Raw genomic sequence first — 21768 nt, 5'->3', positions numbered from 1 at the left:
GGCAAAGTCAGAAGTTAGTCACTCCGGCCCTGGCTCCCGCAGCCCCTCTGAGGGGCTGGAGAACACGCGGGGTAATTATTGGAGCCCCCACCTTCTGCCATTGGACAGGCAGCCCCCCGAGGGTGGGGCTGTGCTCTCTCATCAGCTTACGTCCTACCGTGTGCCGGGCCCAGTGCTTGGCACACGACTGGGGTGTAAGAAAGGTCTGTTGAATACATAATAAACCCAAGCAGACCTTCCTTACCATTTGCTCCAAAAATCAAGAGTTAATGCTTTGAGCTCTGGCCGGTCTGCTCAGTAGTTAGAGCGTCGGTCTGCAAACTGAAGGGTCCCGGGTTTGATTCCGGCCTCGGCTGCAGGCTCGATTCCCCGGCTCCGGTCCAGGAGCGTGTGGGAGGCAACCAGTCAATGTGTCTCTCTCACATCGATGTCTCTCTCTCTCTTTCCCTCTCTCCTCCCCCCCTTCCACTCTCCCTGAAAAGCAGTGGAAAAAATACCCTCGGGTGAAGGTTAAAAAAAAAAGGTTAATGCTTTGAGGGGGTTTTATGTGGTTTCCCCCTCACCCCCTAGTAGAGGTGGGAGGGCTGGTTCACCTCATTTCACTCAACCAATCCTTGTTACCCATCTGACGGGTACCAAGTGCTCTTTTAGGTGCTGGAGAAACAAAACAGACAAAAACCTGCCCTGGAGACGCTTGCTCTCTAGCAACCGTCTTCTTTCTCGGGCGTCCTCTCTCGCCCATCATGTCCTGCCTTCCAGCTTCCTCTCTAGTCCTTCCCCGTGAAGGCGGTGGACCATCTAAATCGTCTCCACCAGATACGGAGAAATACCCAGGGTGCAATGACGGACGTAACCACTCGTGGAAAGTGACAGGTGCCCCTGTTGCCCTCCCAGTGGCCCCCAAATCCACAGTGTTAAATAAGAAGCTTTTAGAAGACCAGGTGTCAGAGGGAGGCGGCCACTGGGGACCACAGGGGCAGGGGGCGGGACAAAGCCTGTCATCTCCTTACACACAGGGGCAGCCAGAGACGCCTGGGCCTCCCAGGGAAAGGCTGCAGGGCCTTCCGGATGCCTGGCTCAGAGAGGGAGACGGGACGGGAGATGAAACCACCTCCAGCCACCTCCGGTTCTGCCTGAGTCAGGCCTTTCAGGGGAAGAACACCTAGTTTATCTAAGGCGCTGTGCATTCCCACCGCCTTAGGCAGGCCAGTATCCCAACGTAAGCACAAAAACAAATTCTAAAGCCAAGGAAATGACTGGAGATGAGCCACGGGTCTAAGTATTGTCTCTCACAACCACCGCTTTTCCCCTGGGAATTCTCTCTGCGAGAGGAAGGGACCCACCCCACCAATGCGATCTTCAGCCAACTTCGTAGCAACTGCTTATAGTACTTGGTAGGACACAGCGCCTGGCAGGCAGGTTGGTACCCACGGTCCGAGAGTGGACCGCTGAGGCCTGGATGGAAGGCGGGATGAGGCACACCCTCCGGCCTGGCCGCACTGAGGATCAGCGTCTGAGCAACCAGAGCCATGATTATAAAGGGAGATCTCTGTGTGGACGAGAGGCTGTATGTTGTGTGTTTTTGTGTGTTTTTTGGAGATGATGATGAGTTGAAGTGATGATTGAAGTCCCTTTGGCTTCCCTGGCGTCTGGGTGGAGAGAGAACAGGTGCACGCATTTGCCAAAAAATGACAGCCTACCATCGACGCCCGGGGAGCAGAGTCCTTGTGCGGCATCAGTGAATTCCACAGAGGCTGGGAGGTCTGCAGATAAAAGCACCGGGGGTGGGAGGTCGGGGCGGGCAGAGCTCCTCGAAGCCTGCTTTCTGAGCAAGTGGTGGGAACGGCTGTTGAGCAATGTTGCTACAATGTTGCTACAATGTTGCTACACTGTTGCTACATCTGCCCAGCTCTCTTCGCCCATGAGGACCACATACCGGGACCCCTCTCACAGCGGTGTCTGCTGTTGTGTGTGTGCCAACCGGGGACTGTGGGCACACAGAGGCCTTCCGGGCTCATGTCTGTGCCTCTGAATGACACTGTGTGTGGCTGTCTGTCTGCTCTCACGTGTGTGTGTATGTGTGTGTGTATGTGTGCACGCGCACCTGCGAGGAGCAGGTATGCATGCACATTTACCCCCCTTTGTTTTATTATTGTTATTTCTTTAATCCTCACCAGAGGATATTCTTTCCATTGCTTCTCAGAGAGAGAGAAAGAATGAGAGAGAGACACATCTATGGGTTGCCTCCCACACGTGCCCTGGCTGGGGCTGGGGATGGAGCCTGCAACCAAGGTACGTGCCCTTGGCTGGAATCGAACTCGGGACCCTTCAGTCCACCGGCCGATACTGTAACCACTCAGCCAAACCATCCAGGGCCACATTTACCCCCTCTTTAATCAAAGCAGGTAGGACTCTTGCACAGTCTGTCCCCGTGAGTTCAGCACATTGGCACAAATCCCCACTCAGGACATTCTATAAAGGAGAGGGGCCCCATGGGAGCCTCGAAGGCTTCCTGCAGGGAGGCACCCGGGATGCCTGCAGGAAGCTTGACACACACACACACACCCTTGCCGCCAATCTGGAAAGAGCAGGAGAGAGAACCTCACCTAGTTCTCCCAAATCAGCCTTCCATGTGGCTGCATTCAAGATTACTCCATGTGCCCTGGCTGGTATGGCTCAGTGGTTAGAGCGTCAGCCCACAGCCCACGGACTGAAGGGTCCCGGGTTTGATTCCAGCCAAGGGCATGTACCTCGGTTGCAGGCCCTGGTCGGGGCACATACAGGAGGCAACCAATCGATGTGTCTCCATCACATCAATGTCTCTCTCTCTCTCTCTTTCTCTCCCCCTTCCACTCTCTCTGAAAAGCAATGGAAGGAGTGTCCTCAAATGAGGATTGAAAAATATATATATATTACTCCACATGACACAGAACTAAAGCTCTGAACTTGGGCACCAGAGGGCTGCTCCTGGCCTGCTCATCTGGGTCTCTGACACGCGGCTGGGTGCAGGACAGGGCATTCCTGCCGCTCCGTGCCATTCGAGCGTAGATGTCCTGGGGGGGGGGCCTTGGGATCAAGCCAACAGGCATCCCACAGCATGACAACCGCAGCGTGAGGTTCCCGGAGAGGGCTGAGTGTGTCGGTTAGGTCACTGAGCTCTGTTACCATTTAAACCGGCCTAGGCCTGCACGGGGGGGGGGGCCCGCGGGGGGGGGGGGTGACACACATCTGCTGACGGGACGGATCAGCGCACGGCACTGTCGGCTGACTGGCGGGCTGTGCTGGAAAGACCCCTGGCATGCGCCCTTGCCTGCAGCCTTCACTCCTGACTGGAAGCATCTGCTGTGCACAATCGGGATGGTGTTAGCATGTGGGTCCGGGGCGGCTTCCTACACATCTGGCGGAGGCTGGCTGAGTCACTCCCCCTCCCCCGCCCCGGGGGGAGGGTGGCTTCCAGCTCTGTGACATCTGGAGAGTGGCAGGAAGCGTCTGGATCCATCCCAGGATGATTTCTATCTCTACATGCTTTTCCAATTCCATCAGGGCCTCTGTGCTACATTCCGAGTGACATGCCCACGTTTGCCACGGGCAAGGACGACAGGTGAGGAATCATCTCCGGCCCTTAAATGTCAGTCATGTTTTAGGAGGGAAGAGCTCGGGCACAGGAGGCATAGCAGGAGGGAGCCCGGAGGTGGCTTCAAATGTCTTTGTTGCATATGTTTTTAGCTTTTTTTTAAAAAATTTATTTTTTATTTTTTTAATACTCACCAGAGGACATGCTTAGAGAAAAGAAGAGAGAGAGAGAGAGAGAGAGAGAAATGTCTATCTGTTGCCTCCTGCATGCCCCCTACTGGGGATCAAACCCAAACCCAGGCATGTGCACTGACCGGGAATCGAACCGGCGACCTTTTGGTGCATGAGATGACGCTCAACAGAGCCACTCCAGCTGGGCTGTTTTTAGCTTTTGGAAATAAAAGCACCCTCCCCAAACTACTAGTTTATCAGAGCAATGAAAACGGCACTTAGAAAGTTGTGGTTTTTTTGACTGAGGCATTACTTAACACAGAGATGAAAGGCACAGATCTTCAGTGGACACCCTGATGACATTTTAATTTTTACACAGGCCCACACCCACGAAGCCACTGCCCAGATAAAGGTCTGAAACCCTCCCAACTCTCCAGAAGGTTCCCTTGTAGGTGTCCCTGTCCACAGCCCACACTTCTGCTGGACCCCACTCTTTTGACCTCTGTCACCATTTTTTAAAATATGTTTTATTGACTGCAGAGCAAGGAAGGGAGAGGGAGAGAGAGCGAAACACCAATGATGAGAGTCATGGATCGGCTGCCTCCCGCACACCCCCTGCTGGGGATCAAGGAGCCTGCAACCCGGGCCTGTGCCCTGACCGGGAATCAAACCTCGATCTCCTGATTCATAGCGTGACACTCAACCACTAAGCGGCGCAGGCCAGGCCCTCTGTCACTGTTTTTATTTTATTTAAAAAGGCAATTTTTTATTTTGGGCTCTCAGGGATAAACGACTACCTCACCACACACAAACAACAGGCGTTTTATAAACTGCCGCCAAGTTGCACGGGGACCCAGGGTCAGGGGTCAGAGGAAATGATTCTGTAGCAACCGTGTGTCACAGCACATAGGGTCCCCCTAGGCCGATATTTCACAATTAAGGAAGAACATATTCCCAGAGGAAAACTCCCTGTCTTTAGCCATGGGGTGGGGGGCAGAGAACTCTGGATTTGTTCTCATTTCCGAAGCCTGTTGGTATCTCGTGGCCAAGTCCGTGCACTTGTTACGTGCGCAGCCACATGCCTCAGGACCTCCAGCTTTGAAGGACACCCAGGCCCAAGCCCAGGCCTGGAGCCTGCCCGCGTCCTGGCTCTGCCTCTCCCCTGGTCTTACACCCGTCCAGGAATGAGGCCTCGTTGCGGCTTGTTCCTCTCCGAAGAGAAACGCTTAGTCAGACCCAAAGCTAGTCGCTGCAGGCCCCACACTGTCCTCAGGAAATGCCAGGAGAAGAGGCCGCCGGAGAGGATTACACCCTCCCGAGCTTTCCCAGGGCCCGAATCTCAATCCTGCAGCCACTGCGTTGGGACTGAGTGGACGTGCGAGCCCAGGGCACCCACCCAGGTGCCCTCCTTCAGAAGCGGCCATTGCTGCAAGCACTGACCAAGGACTACCAGCCGGCCTCAGCAACATGGACGCGCCTTTCCCGGACACACCTCTGCCACCTCTTAAGTTTAGATTTGAAGGGTTTTCGGTTACATTTCGGGGGGGGGAGGGCAGGGATGAGGCGCAGGACACAGGAAACGGAGGAAGCCTGGAAAAGGAGTTCAGAACTGGGGTGCACCTGCCCAGGGACCACACTGAGCCCCCGTGGGACCTGGACAGGCAATGGCATCCTGCCCCCCCCCAGGTCCCCATCTGCACAATGCAGACTAGTTTTGCTTAGGGTTGGGGGTGGGAGAGACCCACCGGGAACGTGGCTCCTAGCAGTGTGGGTTTTGGGATATGAGTCTTTCGAAGCCTTCAGCTTCCCTACTGTAAAATGAGGGGCTGAAGGCCCACACGCTCCCGCAAGGGCACTGGCCACTGGCCATGCTGCTGACAAGGAGGTTTTTGGCTGCCCTGGATAAAATGTTCCTTCCACTCAAGCTGGGGGTAGGGGGGCGCGTCTGGTGGGTCACCGCTCAGGCACTCACAGGAGGGCTTGGGCAAGGTGGGGTTCTGCAGGAAACCCAGAGAGGAGGGAGAGAACCTGTTTGCCTGCCCTGTGTGAGGAGCGGGGCTTTTTCTTCTTGCTGGCCAACCCCACTGTGACTTTGGGCAGAATCAGAGTGTTTACAGAGCTGGTCTTCTGGCAGGACTAGGACACATCCCTGGGAGAGGACACTGAAGGGGGCATTTTTTTTTTTTTTAATTCTCACCCAAGGATATTTTTCCCATTGCTTTTCAGAGAGAGTGGAAGGGAGAGAGGGAGAGAGGGAGAGAAACATCAATGCGAGAGAGACACATCCATTGGTTGCCTCCTGTACATGCCCTGACCAGGGCCAGGGATCGAGCCTGCAGCTGAGGTGCATGTCCTTGGCCGGAGTTGACTCGGGACAGGGTGGGCCCATTTTCATTGGCTGCTGCAGGCCTGTGCGCATGCCTGAGTTCCCGCTCACACGAAGCAAAACGTCCCTAAGTGGCTCTCTCCATGCACCATGCATGTCTTGCCTACAGACTCTTTTTCTACCCAGCAGCCTGCATGAGGCAGGTTCGACAGCATCTGGGATTTTTTGGGGGTATGTGTGTGTGTGTGTGAGGGGAACTATGTCTAGGCTGAGAACAACCTGAGAATGTCTCCCCCACCGTGCAGATATCATCGGCTCTACGGAGCTTCCTGGGGCAAGCCTTCCCAGGAATGTGCTGCTTAACCATTTCACAACCATGCTGTGTGGGCTGTGGGATTATTTAAGATCTCTGGGAATGGGCCGGTTTCAGGCCGCCTGCCCCTGAGCCGTGTGTGTCCTCGGTGGTGTTGAACAGGGGCCTACACAGACGAGGGATGCTCGGTGATGGATGGATGGGCTTGGTTGGCATTTTTTAATTCAAATCAAGTTTCTGTGTCAGGCATTCTAATCGTTAATAAAACAAGCTTCAGTTCAAAAGCAAGCTGCATCCGAGCGAGGAGAGAAACACTGCCATGCAGGCCTTTTTTAAAAAAAACACACAATAAAACATTTTTAAAATTGATTTTCAGAGAGAGAGGAAGGGAGAGGGAGAGGGAGAGGGAGAGGGAGAGGGAGAGGGAGAGGGAGAGGGAGAGGGAGAGGGAGAGGGAGAGGGAGAGGGAGAGGGAGAGGGAGAGGGAGAGGGAGAGGGAGAGGGAGAGGGAGAGGGAGACAAACATCGATTGGCTGCCTCCTGCACAACCTGGCACCATGCATCTCAAACCTCTAAAGTAGAGGTAGCCGCCCAGCTGGCAGGCTCAGTGGTTGAGTGTCAACCTAGGATCCAGGAGGTCACGGTTTGATTCCCGGTCAGGGCACATGATCCCCAGTAGGGGGCGTGCAGGAGGCAGCCGATCAATGACTCTCTCATCATTGATATTTCTCCCTCTCCCTTCCTCTCTCTGAAACAAATTAAAAAAAAAAAAAGAACCGACCACTGACTGCATAAACAAGGGGAACAACAAATCGATGTTTTTCTCTCTGTTCCTCTCAAATCAATCAACAAATTAAAAGAAAAACTTTTTTTAAAGATTTCAAAAATCCAAAAGGAGCTGTGCTCATAGAACAAGGGTTGTGTTAGGAGATTATCTATCAAATGAAACACTATTCAGCCGTTGAAAACGACGCTGCAGAACTAAGACTGATTTGCCATGGAAAGGCGCTCACGACAGACCGTCAAGTGGAAAACACAGCTTACAAAACAGAATCTGCCACCCACGCCAACTTTTGTTTTAAAGGCTGTGTATGGGGTACGAGAGACGCAGAAAGCTGTACCCTCCACACCCCACCCAGGAGTCTCTGGGGAAGGGGAATAGGAAGGGTTTTTTAAGCTGGTGTTTTTTTTCCTGCAAGTACTAAGAGTAGTACTTTTGTAATAAGGAAACAATTACGTCTCATTTTTTAAAGGACTGTCGTGTAAAATTGAGGGGGGCACTCCACTCTCTGAGATGACACCCCATGAAGAGGAAACAGAAACCGAGAGCAGCGTAAAAAGGCAGCATGAAACGGGGGTGGCCTTGGGGTCCCCACTCTCTGTCCTGTATTCCTGCGATCACATCCCTTCTCCTGCACTCCTACCACAATCACAGCACGTGATTCTGCTCCGCTCCTGAGGACACTTGGGCCCTGCAAGGAAAAGATGCTTTTTGAGGGATAGCATGTTTTTCTTAGAGACATTTTAATTTCCCTAAATATCTTATCTTGGGTAGAACCCAGAGACCCCAAGTCACCGAGTGAAGAAGTAGGTAACATCAGGAGGGAGTGACTTAACGGAACTCGTTTCCACCAACAAGAACGGCTAACACTCGACACTTGCCACTCGCCAATCCAACTCTTTTCCAGGTAGCGACTCGCTGAGTCCTCACCAACCCTGTATACTGAGTACTGCTGTTCTCTCTGACTTAGGAAGAGAAACTGAGGCACAGAGAGATTAAGGAGCTTGCCGGAGCCCGAGCATTCTGGCTGGAGAGGATTGTTTGACGTGGTGGGGTTTCTCTCTCTTTTTTTTCTAAAAAAATATGTTTTTTATTGATTTCAGAGAGAGGAAGGGAGAGAGAGAGAGAGAAACATCAATGATGAGAGTCATGGATCAGCTGCCGCCTGCACGCCCCCTGCTGGGGATTGAGGAGCCTGCACCCCGGGCATGTATCCTGACCGGGAATCGACCCGCAATCTCCTGGATCCTAAGTCAATGCTCAACCACTGAGCCATGCCGGCCGGGCCTCTGGGGTTCTCAGTACCCCAAGTGATGAATGAGGAATATGAGAGAGAGGCTTATTTGGGGAGGAGGGGGAGAGGTGGCCTTTAGAGGCTGTGCCCACCCTCCCCTCTCCCCACAAAGGCGACTGGCAGAAAGCAGCTGGGAAACCAGGCGTGGGCCCAACTCGGGCTTTTCCCCTGAGGCCAGCCCTTGTCCCCAACTGGAGTCAGGCTCCTACTGGGAAAGGGAGTGTCTCCGAGACCCAGCCCTGATGTCCCAGCTCCTCTAAGACATTCCAGTGCCCAGAGGCTGAGTTAGTCACTTCCTTCTGAGGCTCCCTCAGCACTTGTACACCCCTTTGTGAGCGCGCTAGGCACACGCGGGGGCATCTTCCATCACCCACTTTCCAGGGACCTCCCTGAGGGCAGGAACTTACTTGTCCTTTGTTCCCCTGGTTCTGAGACAGCAACCAACACAGAACAGATGCTCAAAAAATGCCCAGGGGAACCGGAAATGGGATCACACACTGTCTTCATATTTCCCCAGGAGACAAGTCTGCTATGAGTACACGGCAGCGACGGTGTAGGGTGCCCGTCACTCATTCGTTTCACATATGCCTATTATTATTTTTTTTAATCTTCACCTGAGGATATTTTTTCCAGGGCTTTTCAGAGTGGAAGGGGGAGAGAGAGTGAAAGAGAAACACCGATGTGAGAGAGACACAGCCACTGGCTGCCTCCCGCACAGACCCGGACAAGGGTGACCCTGCACCCGAGGTACATGCCCGTGGCCAAATGAAACCTAGGGCCCTTCAGTCTGCAGGCCGATGTTCTAACCGCTGAGCCACACCGGCCAGGGCTGCCAGTTGATTATGTCATCATCACTACGATGGTGACTGCTTTTCTTTACTGTCATCCATCTAAGTAATTCTGATCTGTGAGACATAGTAAAGCACACAGCTGGGAGAGAAAGAGTGAGCGGCTCAGTACAAAACGGGGACGTTTCTGGGAAGAAATTCAGACGCTACAGATTAGAAATAACAGGCACGCCCCGGCCGGTGTGACTCAGTGGTTGGAGTGTCGGCCAGCAGGGTGAAGGGTCCCAGGTTCGATTCCAGCCAAAGGCATGTACCTGGGTTGCAGGCTCGATCCCCAGCCACAGTCGGGGCACGTGCGGGAGGCAGCCCATAAACGTGTCTCTCTCACATCGATGTTTCTCTCTCCCTTCCATTCTCCCTGAAAAGCAACAGGGAAAATATCCTCGGGTGAGGGGGAAAAAAATTGGGAAAAATAACAGAGACTGCTGTTCGTTTGTTCCGAGGTGACTCCAGAGACCTGCAGAATGAATGGTAGGAAAAAACCCAAAACACGGAGTTTGGGTCCATCGCCCAGGGGGCCAGACTGGATCAGGGCTGTGCCCCGGCCGCCCCACCTGAGGCAGCCCCGTGGTGAGCACCGTGCCCAGGCTGCGGGGCGGAAAGGGAATTACTTACTAATAACGGGTGGGGATGAGCAGCAGGAAAATGTTACAGGGCTTGTTGGGCCTCGCCCAGGCCCCACCCAGTTTAGTCAACGACTTCTGAACCCAGACAGCGTTGCAGGAGCACAGTGGAAGGTTGTACCTGGGGCTGGAAAATGAAAGTGTCAGCTGGTTCCTGCAGTGACACACGCAGCTGTCCACCAGGAAAGATATGCCGCCCCCAGCAAGGGTGGTCTTCCATTGTTGTTAATCCTTGCCTGAGGATATTTTTCCCATTGCTTTTCTTTTTTTTTAAATTTATCTGTGTTGCTGGAATTATTACAGATGCCCCCCTCTCTCCTTATTTTTTTTCCCAGATCGGATGGAAGGGAGGGAGGGAAGGAGGGAGAGAGAGAGAGAAACAGAGAGAAACATCAATGTGGGAAAGACACTGATTGGTTGCCCCCTCGCACAACTGGGGCGGAAACCTGCAGCCGAGGTATGTGCCCTTGACTGGGAATTGGATCCATGACCTTTTGGTCCAAAGGCTGACCCTCTAACCACTGAGCCACGCAGGCCAGGGCGGCAAGAAAGACCTTGAGATCTGTCCTGAAGAACATCCAGCTGTTCCACTATGCACACACACTGCACACACCACACATAGCACACACACAGCACACACACACAGCACATACACACACTCACTACACACACCACGAGCGGCTGACCGAATCTCGTCCCCTCCCTTTAAACAGAAGAACTCAGGTAACAGCTCCAATAAGAGCCACGTCAGGGGCAGTCACTGTGGAAGTCTCTCCACCAGGATGAGACTCAACCTCCACGGGCATGTGCTGTGCGCGGCATTTTAAAACACAGTTCTCTAGGCACCCGAGATGCGAAAGTGTGTAAAACAAACAAAAGCCAATTAGCAACAGCATCCGGGGAGCTGCTGCCTGGGGGCGGGGGGGGGGGGGTTGGAATGCAGGGGAGACCCTGGGGAAGCACACAGCGGGTCCCTCGGGCGGTGCTTCCTGAGGCCTGGCTCTGACCTGTTCTGAGGACCTCCGGTGGCCTCGCGGGCAATCTTAGCACAGGCAGGGTTTGCGAGCCCGTGTCCCATGCGCCAGGCCCGGCTCACAGCTGTGTTTCATTTGGCTGGAGCGGTGCATACATTTTTTTTTTAAAGCTGGAAATCTGTACATAGGCTACGTGCTTTCCAGTTTACTGCAGTCCTCACTGCTCCCAATCACCTCACACTGGGTTTGCCTACATGTGACCTGCCGGGCCCTCTGTGTGCATCTGGGTCTGCGATCCCTAGACCCTGGTCTCTGGTTCTCAAACTTGGCTGCCCAGTGGAATAACTGAAGGGAGCTCTCAAAAGTATCCGTGTCTGGGTCCCAGCACCAGAGATTTTGACTTAATTCTGAGGTGCAGGCTGGGGAGCCGTTTTAAAGGCACCCCTACCCACACCCCCAGACGATTCTAATGGGTAGCAAAATTTGCCCTTGAGGGAAGCAAACTGGATGGAGCGTTCCAAACTGTCTTGGGACAGTTATAACCTAAGTCGTCCCACTAATTAATACAGACGCACCATTGCCTGTAATTTCCTCTTAGCCACGGCTGTTGACGTCCACACTTTGCCCCTTACTCTGCGGATCGCTTTTAATGTTGTTGAATTTAGAAATTATGGGTTTAATATTCAAATTTAGTGAGTTATCCAAAGACTTTTATTTGACCTAATTTTGGTTCCACGTCCCAAAGTGGATACATCATCCGAAGGAGCATTATTGGCCCAGCGGACATGGTTCACCAGTTGAGCATCGTCGACCTATGAACCAGGAAGTCACGGGTTCAATTCCCAGTCAGGGCACGGTCCTGGGTTGCAAGTTCGATCCCCAGCAGGGGGCATGCAGGAGGCAGCCGATCAATGACTCTCTCATCATTGATGTTTCTCTCTCTCCCTCTCCCGAAATCAATAAAAAAATATTTATTTAAAAAAAAAAGTTTGAGTAACAAGGCCTTTTTGGATCAGAAGTTTAGCCTTCCCTTCAGCAGGCACTAAGGTGTGGTGTGGCCAGAGTGGACATGGACCACCCAAACACTGAGAGTCAAGGCCGTGGCCCTCCAGCTCAAAAGACAGGCCAATGGTTTTCTTCTTGTAAGGCCGGAGGAAAGCAGTCACTGCCTAAACCTGCCTGAGCCCCACCCCCCTAGGTGTCCCGCCGCTTTGTCCTGTGACTTTGGGCAAGTCACCTCGCCAGACTGTGTCTTCTTTCTTCGCCTATAAAACAGAGACGGGTAAAACCCTGGTGCCCTGAGGGCATTCCTGGCACTAATGAAGGCTCGTAAAGGGCTTTGAGGTCCTCCGGATGAAAGTGTCTTCAGAACAGTAAAGCCTGATGATTATGCGTCGACTGTGACATTCCCATGAAAACCCCGGTCAGGCTCCTACCCCACCTCTCCGTGAAGATTTAATAGCACGGAGTTGTAATAAGTCCTTAAAGGACAGAGACCTCCATTACCCGTACAAACTACGCCGCAGCAAACTAGTATATTAAGGGCTATTATCATGAATAATTAAGGCCAGGTTCCACCGACAGATTAATGAACCAAGCGTATGTTGGCGAGGCAGGGAATTTTCATTATGGCCCCCCCCCCCCGCCCCCCAACCAGCTAATGTCACGAAATTCATTTAGTCTCAGGGGCATGGGTTCTGGGGTTTACGTCACAAGATGGGTTTGCAAAGGGAACTTCTGGGGGATACTTATGTATCTACCGTAAGAAATAAACCCAGGGAGAGGTCTCGTCTTAGTAACAAAGGAAGGAAGCTCATTAATGACAAGGAAGGGCCCCCTGCTGGGGATCGAGCCCGAAACCCGGGCATGTGACCGGGAATCGAACCGGCGACCTCCTGGTTCTTAGGACAATGCCCCACCACGGAGCCATGCTGGCTGAGCCCTCAAGTTCTTTCATTTACATTTCCTCTCCCTCCCACCCTGTAGGGCTCGTGGACAAGTCCTGGGCAGTTCGCTAACAGCTGCCATTTCCATCAAATAAGATTTTAATAAAAGGATCATTGCTCAAGTTAGATTCTGCTGTTGACTTGGGAGAGTACTAGATAATTTAAGTGGCAGGGTCTCCTTATAAAGCTGGCTATTCTTTCTAAACCCTCAAGGACACTGCAAAAGAGCTTTTAAAAATTACTATTTTTTTATTGCTTGTGGCACCTATAATACGGGGTCCTGCTTTGAGGGTGGGTGAGGAATCTTTTGCAGTTTGTTTTGCTTTAAATGTATTTGATCCCAGCTCAGATTTATGTTGAAAACATTTTTTAAAAAGCGCATGCACTCCCAGTGGTGTTGGATGCCAGGAAACGAGTTCATTCCGCAAGGAGCGAGCTTTCAGCTCTGTCCTTTGTGACAGATTCCAGAGCGTCTCTACCTTAAGGCAGGCGGGTCACTGGGCCGTTCCTGTGACCCCCCCTAACCTGTACCAGGCTGCCGGCAAGCACTCCTGTCAGCTCTGTTTACTCTGGCAAGACTGATGGCATCCAGGTGGATTTCCCAACCCCTGCGCCTCCTCACGCTTGGCCCCCACCCCTCCGCAGCCCATGACGAGGGCTGTTGCGTTTGCCAATTGAATAGTTAGGCAGTGAGTTGGATTTTGCTCCAAAGTTAAACCACTCGATTTAAGCTTCTGATGGGTGCAGGGCCATCTCCCCCCCCCCCCATTTCTCTATCCTGCCCCCCCCATCAGCCCTGCCAGGGAGTCCCCTGCCTCCGTGCTTGTTACTGCCCCTGCACCCCTGGGTGAAGTCACTGGCCTGGGAGGGCTGTACTGTTGGGCAGATAATCCTGTTAAGCATCTGGAGGGCCTGGCGGGGAGATGCTCAGCTCAAGAATGTCAGGAGGAGATGGGATGGTGCTGGAGGTGGGCTCCTGGCTCGGCGCTGAGGGAAAACAGGCTGCTGCCCTGGTTGACATCAGCCTCGGGCCTGCCGGCTGGTGATAAGCAGCTGACCATGAGGACTAATTAGGAGAGGATGGCGGTTTGAGCACCAACGTGTGTTGTTAGCTCCTTGGCCATGGCAGTAGGCACTAGGGGCACAAGTAAGGCCCCCGTCCTGGGTGACCTGTGCGGAGGTGGGGGAAGGGAGGGGTGACGTTACAGGACAGGAAAGCAGACGCTAAAATAACCTGGTATGGAATCCAGACGGGAAATGATCCCTGGAATTGGGGTGGAAGTCGAGGTGCTTGAACGGAAAAAAGGGACCAGGCCAGGGAGGACACAAGGGTGTTCCTGACGGGAGAAGTGACAGAAGCAAAGGTGGGGAAGAGGGAATTAATAAGCCCACTGACGGCTACAGAGGGATACCAGAGTTCACAGGAGGCGGAACAGAAGAGAGAGGCTGGAGAGCCAGGTGGGCCAGGTGAAGAGGGCCTTGAGTGCGAGGCAGAGGGCTCACTCAGCAGGCTGAACGAAAATCGCTCTGGAGGGATTAGCCAGGAAGGTGGGAGGGTGACATGATCCAGGTGGTGTCTGAGAAAAATTATTCTGGCATCGGTGCATAGGTGGGAAGAGACGGCAAGCAGGAAGCCAGTTGACTGCAGTAACCCATACAGGATTTGATAAGGGCTGGGTGGTGGCTGCTTAACCTATTCATAGTCTAGAGCCCTCTTCAGCCCTTACCCTCCACACCCCTTTCACTGTTAACTTCTTTCATCCCTCTGGTCTTGCTTGAATGACACTTCCTCCAGGGAGACCTCCTTGATTGATCCCAGATTAGGCAGGCTCCCCCTACTATAGGCGCCCATAAAAGCCCACTTACTTTATCATAATTACCTCATTGTGGTTTTGAGGGGGGTGGGAGTGGTAAAAAAATATATAAAATTTAGCATCTTAACTATTTCTAAGGATACAGTTTAGTCATGTTAGGTATATCCGCATTTTTGTGCAACCATCATCACCAGCCATCCCCAGAATTCTTTCTTCTTGCAAAACTGAAACTTTGTCCCCACTGCACTGTCACTCCCCCACCCCCCACCCCAGCCCCTGGTAGCCACCATTCTACTTCCTGTCTCTCTGAATTGACCTCTCTTGGGGACTTCACATAATAAACAGAATCATATAGTTGTGTCTCTTGTGACAGGCTGTTTCACTTTAGCATAATGTCAAGGGTCATCCACATGGAAGCACATGAAAACATTTCCAACCTTTTTGAGGTGAAACAATATTCCACTTTTTATATATACGTAATGTACAGGTAACATCACATTTTATTTACCCAGTCATCAATTGATGACCACTTGCAGACTTTAAAAAAATAATCATAATAATACAATGGCCCTGGCTGGTTTGGCTCAGTAGTTAGAGCATTGGCCCCAAGGACCGAAGGGTCCCGGGTTTGATTCTGGCCAAGGGCACGTACCTCGCTTGGTTGCAGGCTCGATCTCCGGCCCCCAGTCGGGGCATGTGCAGGAGGAAACCAATCGACATATCTCTCTCTTCCACTCTCTCTGAAAAGCAATAGAAAAATATCCTTGGACGAAGAGTAAAAAAAATAATAATACAATGGACTCTGCTAGATCAGGACAGAATTAGAACATCAGAGTGTTATTGTGATAGGGGTAAGTACTGAGAGGGAGATTGGCTTGTCAGAGCTGCAATATAGTAGGATTAGCAAACCAGGAAACAAGATTTATATCACATCCCCAGAATTTAGGAACGTGAACCCATCGATCCCTTCTCTATCCTGCCTGTAGCACAAGGCCGGGTACTGAAGACTTCAGTTTATCTGATTCCTCCCGCTTTAAACGGCCAAAGTGTATGGGTGAGGAGTGAGAACATGCCATTTCTCCCGGCCACGTGTTCCCAGCATCCTCCATTCTGTGGCACCATCTGTCGTCTCAGGATAGGCATGGGCTGGCTGAGTGGGGCCAGTCCTCTTGGCTACAGGACCCTAGAGGCTCTCACAGAACCAGAAATACAGTTCTCTATGACTCCATTTCATTGGCCACTAGAGCCTGGATTTAGCTCCTCATACGAGCCCTTTCTGTCTCAATGCCCGTCCGTTCTGGGCTCCCTGCACCTCATGTTAAAATGCTGGACAGGAGTCATTCCTCTAGAGCAGGACCATGGGGATAAGGCAAGTCTCTGAAAAGTTTTTACCTTGCAGCTGCAGGCACGTCAGTGTGGGGGAGGGCGCACATGTGTGTACACACACACACACACACACACACACACCCCTGGGGCGGGCCAAGCACGGCAAGAGGAGAGGTTGCGCTTACACCTGGGTGACTGTGGGACAGAAAGGAGAGGTTATGAGTGGCATCACCTCAAATCCTCCCCCTAGTCATCAGCAGGGACTTCATCTCAGGATGAAGAGAAAAAAATTAAAGCCAAGGACAGATGACCCATTACAAAGTGTTACGCCTACAGTGAAGACCACTCACCAATAAGAGCAAAAGCCAAAGGGTGGGGGGAACAGATCAGTTCAGAATCCTCACACAGCTTTACTATCGTTCCAGGGTGAGAGCAAAATAAAGGCCTTTTCAGATTTGCAGACTCTAAGGGCATCTTCCATCCCCAGGTCCTTGCTGAGAAGACTACTAAAGGGTCTCCTTCAGTGAGAAGTGAACCCACAGGGATGGAAATGGGTGCAAAGAATGCCCCCCAAATAGGGGAAAACATATCGGTAGGTTAACTGTGGAGTATAAATGTGGGCCAGAAGTTAACCTGAAGATGCATAAGGCAAAAAAGAAGATGTCGAAACACGGGAAAACAAAGAGGTAATTCACCGGTGTCAATAGGGAAACAACCTGATCTGCCGGAGACTGTCTTTGTCCGGCCATTTGGCAGAGGAGGGATGAGTGACCTGCACCTACTGACTGATTTATACTCCATAAGATATTCCAAGGAAGACTTGGGTTCGCTACCCTGTAGCTATTCCTGGACTAGTCTTCATTTTCAGATCCAGGAACTTCCTAAGGGAATCGTTGGCAAGCTCTTGATTGAACCTTTGGCACTAGTCCCAGGTAGAGCTCTCGATGTTCAAATGAATCATGGGATGTGGGTGTTTTGGGGGTTGGTTTGTGTGTGTGTGTTTTTTGGTGTGTGTTTTTTAAAGCGATCCAGTCCCTCGAGTCTTCCAGACAAACATGATAAAGACTTTTAGAAAAACTCAGACTTTAAGGGAAATGGAAGGCAGGACCTCGGAAAAAGATTCTGCAGCACTAAACAGTATGTAAGATCCCAAAGGGGCATCTTCCTTCTCAGGGCAGTTAACTTGAAGATAAAGCTGCTTTATATTCCTAAGGAGATGAAGGAATTCATTAAGTCGGTCAGTGGACGGGTCAGCAGAAAACGAGAATGCAACAAAATTACACCCATAATAGCGGAAACCGGGTCTTCATTAAAAGCAGTAAGAGCAGAATGAAATGTACAGAGAATCTATTCATCCAAACAGAAGATAACGTCAGGAATGATACACTAAATGCCAAATGAACCAATATAAAATATTTTAAATCAAGTACGATGACAAATGATATAAAGAACAGGATGCTGGCCCGGCGGCATGGCTCAGCGCTTGAGCATGGACCTAGGAACCAGGAGATCTCGGTCCGATTCCCAGTCAAGGCACATGCTGAACGCAACCGGTCGATGTTTCTCTCTCACATCAGTGTTTCTCTTTCTCTCTCTCTAAGCACGTCCTTGGGTGAAAGAGAGACTGACTATACAATAAAGAGAGATTATTACTAATAGGGTCCCAGAGGGTGTGCTTGGTGGGGGAAGAGGGAAGCACCACCCTCTAAGATGGGAGGAAGAGAGATTAAAACTGGGTGTGCACACATATTCTGGTTAACTCATGAAGGAAATGAAAGAGGCACCCATGGAAATCTGGGGGGCTCTGGGGGATGGGGGAGACTTGGAATTCGTGGACACACCAACTCCGTCATCATTTTGCTCCTCTGTCAACACTCAGTCTATGTGTTGAAGCTGGTGATAGTACTGAATCCAGGTTTAGAGTTTGGTCACTGGACGCTGCAGAGGGACAGTGGTGCCAGGGAATTATGGGTCCCTGGGGAGAGTAATTTGAATGGTAAGAAACTGGGTTTGGACTCCATAGGTAAGAAAGAGAGACCAGGAGGGAACTGATGCATTGAGGAGCAAGAGGGATCAGGAAACCGGAGGTTTCCACAGGACCCAAGTTGGAACGAGGTGTGAGAAAGGGAAGGGAGGCTGAAGCCCGATGGGCTCCGAGGATTGGAGGGCTACGTTCTTAGACGGGCAGACCCCATGAACATTTAAATCCAGGAATTAATGATGATCCAGGTGGGGCAAGTTCTAAGCCAACCTCTACTGTCAGCAGGGAATGACAGGAAACGACCAGGAAATGACAGCGCCACTGAGGGGCAGCTGGTGGGGACAGAGACTGTGTCTGCTGTGTCCTCAGGCACCCGCACAGTGCCTGAGCCACAGAGGGCACTCGGTGTTAAGAATCACCCGTGGAATTAACGACGACTTTAATCCATCTCCCTCACTTTACAGATGAGAAAAGCTGAGGCTCCGAAACATGCAATGTGTTGCTCCAAGTCACACAGCTAAGAATTCAGCTAGGCGGAGCATCCCACCTCCTTCCAGAAACCACACCGAATGTGCATTTCCTTCCCAGTCTTCCCGGAGGCGACAGATGATTTTATTATTTTATCATCTCAGCACTATTTAAATGGCATTTGTCATCCCTTGGGTGCTGGGGTGGAGTGCCGCAAGGTCGAACAAATAAAGGGAGTGGTTAAAAACAAAACAAAACAATCTTTCTTTGAGGCCTAGGCAGGCGGTTTACTCGATTATTGGAAATACATCAGGTGTATTTTCAGGGCATATCCGAGGAAGCTGGTCCTGTAACCATGCCCTCACCAGCGCGCCAACATCTCGTCCCTCTCTCCTCTCCTGGCGCTGTGGTCTCATCTTCTTTGTTAAGACTCAGAAAATCAGAAACAAACACACACACACACACGGCCCATAGCTGTCTGCCACAGTCGCTATAGATTTCCCCCACAGACTTTGCAGAATTAAACAAATTAAAGAAGTCAATTAGCCTCCACCTATGTCTGAGGCCGTTACAGCTTTCCTGACTATTATCCTGAAAGAAAAATTAAAATACCTCCCCCAAAGGCTATTGTCCGTTACAGAATCCAAACTGAAGGGGGGGGGGTGTGACATGCTCCTCTTTCCCACTGGACCCAAATTTCAAAGCTTCCAACGTGTGGTAAATCTGACCAAAGATAAAGATTTGCAGGTGTGTGTTTTGTGTGTGTGTTATTTTTTGGGTTTTTTTTTTTTTTTTGCATAAAAGCAAAGAAGGGCAGATGTATCTGAAACGTGCTTCTAACCAAATGGGACATCTGCAACCCATTAGGGGGTGTCCTGAAGAGGGAAAGTGAGAGGGGAGGCTCGGGCAGAAACCTGCTCTGCAGAAACGCAAGTGAGAAGATGTGTGCGGACCCGTCTTGTCAGGATCTGAGGGCACCGAGGTTCTAAGAGAGGCTGCTTTTCCAGGGGTGAACTTACATCTCTGCCAAATAATCCGGTTCCCTTTTTTTTCTTTCTTTCTTTTTTTTCTTTCCTTCCGTCACGTTATCTTTGAAACACCAGTGCCTTCTCTTTACTCAAGTGTGTACCTCCATGTTTTACTATTTAACACTTGGCAGCCGCCTCGCGGAAAGAGAACACCCTCTCCTCTTCGGATGTGCGGGCAGTCCTTCCCCGACGCGCACAGGGAGCGGTCCGTGCCCTGACTCGGCTTCTCACGCTCCCACAGAACAAAGCAGAGCTGTCACCACGGGCATGACTTACAGGTGACTCACTGGCTGTCACGTGCCCTGTTTCAGACTCCCAGGAAAACCACTAACTTTTATTAATGTGTGTGTGTGTGGCAAAGGCTGTCGTTGCAAAATACCCACAGAGGTGAAAAGGATTCTGGGGTGGGGGGGTAAAAGGGGGTGCGATCCTAGAATGGACATTACCAAAGTCACTGGCCCTGGCAGGTTTGGCTCAGTGGTTACAGCGTCGGCCCGAGGACTGAAGGGTCCCGGGTTTGATTCCAATGGTCAAGGGCACGTATCTCGGTTGCAGGCTCCATCCTGGGCCCTGGTCGGGGCGCATGCAGGAGGCAACCGGTCAATGTGTGTGTGTCTCTCTCCCTTCCACTCTCTCTGAAAAGCAATGGACAAAATATCCTCTGGTGGAGATTGAAAAAAGTCACTGGGTTTTTGTTAACATACAGGATCTACGTATGCCCAGGGCTTGCATTTGGTCCCCTGACGGCAGAGGGTACCTGCCACTGATGCCGACATGTTGCATCGCTGACAAGACACACTCAGGGAAGTTTAGCATCAGGCTTGGGTGTGTTTTCAGTTCGGGATTTACAACTATGCCCATCATTCTTCCTCGGACAGCCGTCCCCTCCTTGGTTTCGGCAATCTTGGCTGCTGAAACCCGAAACGCAGGGCACAGTGCACTCCCCTCTGGGTAGCAGGATCTGCAGGCGTTTCACTCTCTTCAACACCTGGCCCTGTGTGAGAGGTGGAGGGACAGGAACCGTTTTCTGTCACCAAAACCCTACATGCTACCTTTGGAATGGCCTCATCTCCTCTCTCTCTCTCTCTCAAGAGGGAATAATAGCCCTGGGGCTAGAGGGAAAAAACTGGGACACCTGGGCCAGGTCCGAGGCAGGCCAGCTGCGCCCCCAGCAGGCAGCTGTGGTGGGGGTGGGGTGGGGGGAGTGCAGCCTTGGCCCCAAATGCTGCTTAGTCAGGCTCCACTGCCTAGCTGCGCGGCAGATGTGCCCAGACCTGCCACCACCACCAGGTGTCTGTGTCTGGGCGGGGAGGTGACGGAGCAAAATGTGACTCTTGTCTCCTGGTGTTTCCAGACACTGTCCTCGGAGGAATGCGCAGGACTCAGGCGAGGCCACCTCAGAAGGCCTGTGACATCAGTGGCTCTCCACCCACCCTGTCCGGTCAAAAGCCCTGCCCCAGTGGCTCTCACAAGGCCTTCCTCCCAACAGCCCCAGGGCTGGCTCCTCTCCTAGGCCACCGATGGGCTCAGGTGGAAGCCACTACCCACTGGCCCTGCTGTAATACGCCGTTCCCATCAGCAGTGCCCAAACCTCTAGAGCTAAAGGTATTCTGTTTTTCTTTTTAACCCAATGATCCCATGATTAAAAAATACTTTTAATTTAAAAAAATTTTTTTTTCAAGCTCATTTGTCCCCCTGGGGAAGAATTTCTTGGGAGAGTTAAGTTTCTCCCATAATTCCGTATTTACCAGAATTATGAACAGCTCCAGCGAGTCTTACCAGGGTTTAAATATAGGGAAAGTTTACCAGCCTATTAACGGACTCTGAATCCAGCACAACAAGGCTGCTAATTTCTGGGTGGCTTTTGAGAATTCATTGTTTTATTTCTTTTTATTTATTATTATTCCTATTATTTTAATCCTTACCTGAGGACATTTTTTTTCCCCATTGCTTTTCAGAGAGAGAAAGAAACATCGATGTGAGAGAGGCATGTCAATTGGTTGCCTCCCGCACACGCCCCGACCGCAGGTGGGGAATCGAACCTGCAACCAAGGTACTTGCCCTTGGCCAGAATCAAACCCGGGACCCTTCAGTCCGTGGGCCGATGCTCCAACTGGCCAGGGCTATTTTAAATTTCTTTAATTAAAAAAAATTTCTTTTTCAATTGCAGTTTACATTCACTATTATTCTGTATGAGTTTCAGATGCACAGCACAGCGGTTGGACAATCGTGTACTTTACAAAGTGATCCCCCTGACAGTTTAAGTCCCCACCTGGCCCCAATACGTAGAGATTATCAGATT

At 51.5% G+C, this 21768-nt stretch overlaps 1 protein-coding gene across 1 annotated transcript in view; it reads right to left on the bottom strand.

Annotated features, from left to right (window-relative positions):
* Positions 1–21768, bottom strand: part of SH3GL3 (SH3 domain containing GRB2 like 3, endophilin A3) — a 103170-nt gene that overhangs the window by 54613 nt on the left and 26789 nt on the right. The window lies entirely within an intron of this gene.

The sequence above is a fragment of the Miniopterus schreibersii genome, assembly GCF_964146895.1.
Source record: "Miniopterus schreibersii genome assembly, chromosome: 22".
Classification (NCBI taxonomy): Eukaryota; Metazoa; Chordata; class Mammalia; order Chiroptera; family Miniopteridae; genus Miniopterus; species Miniopterus schreibersii.
The sequence above is the reverse complement of the archived record's forward strand: the minus strand, read 5'-3'. Positions and strand labels throughout refer to the sequence as shown.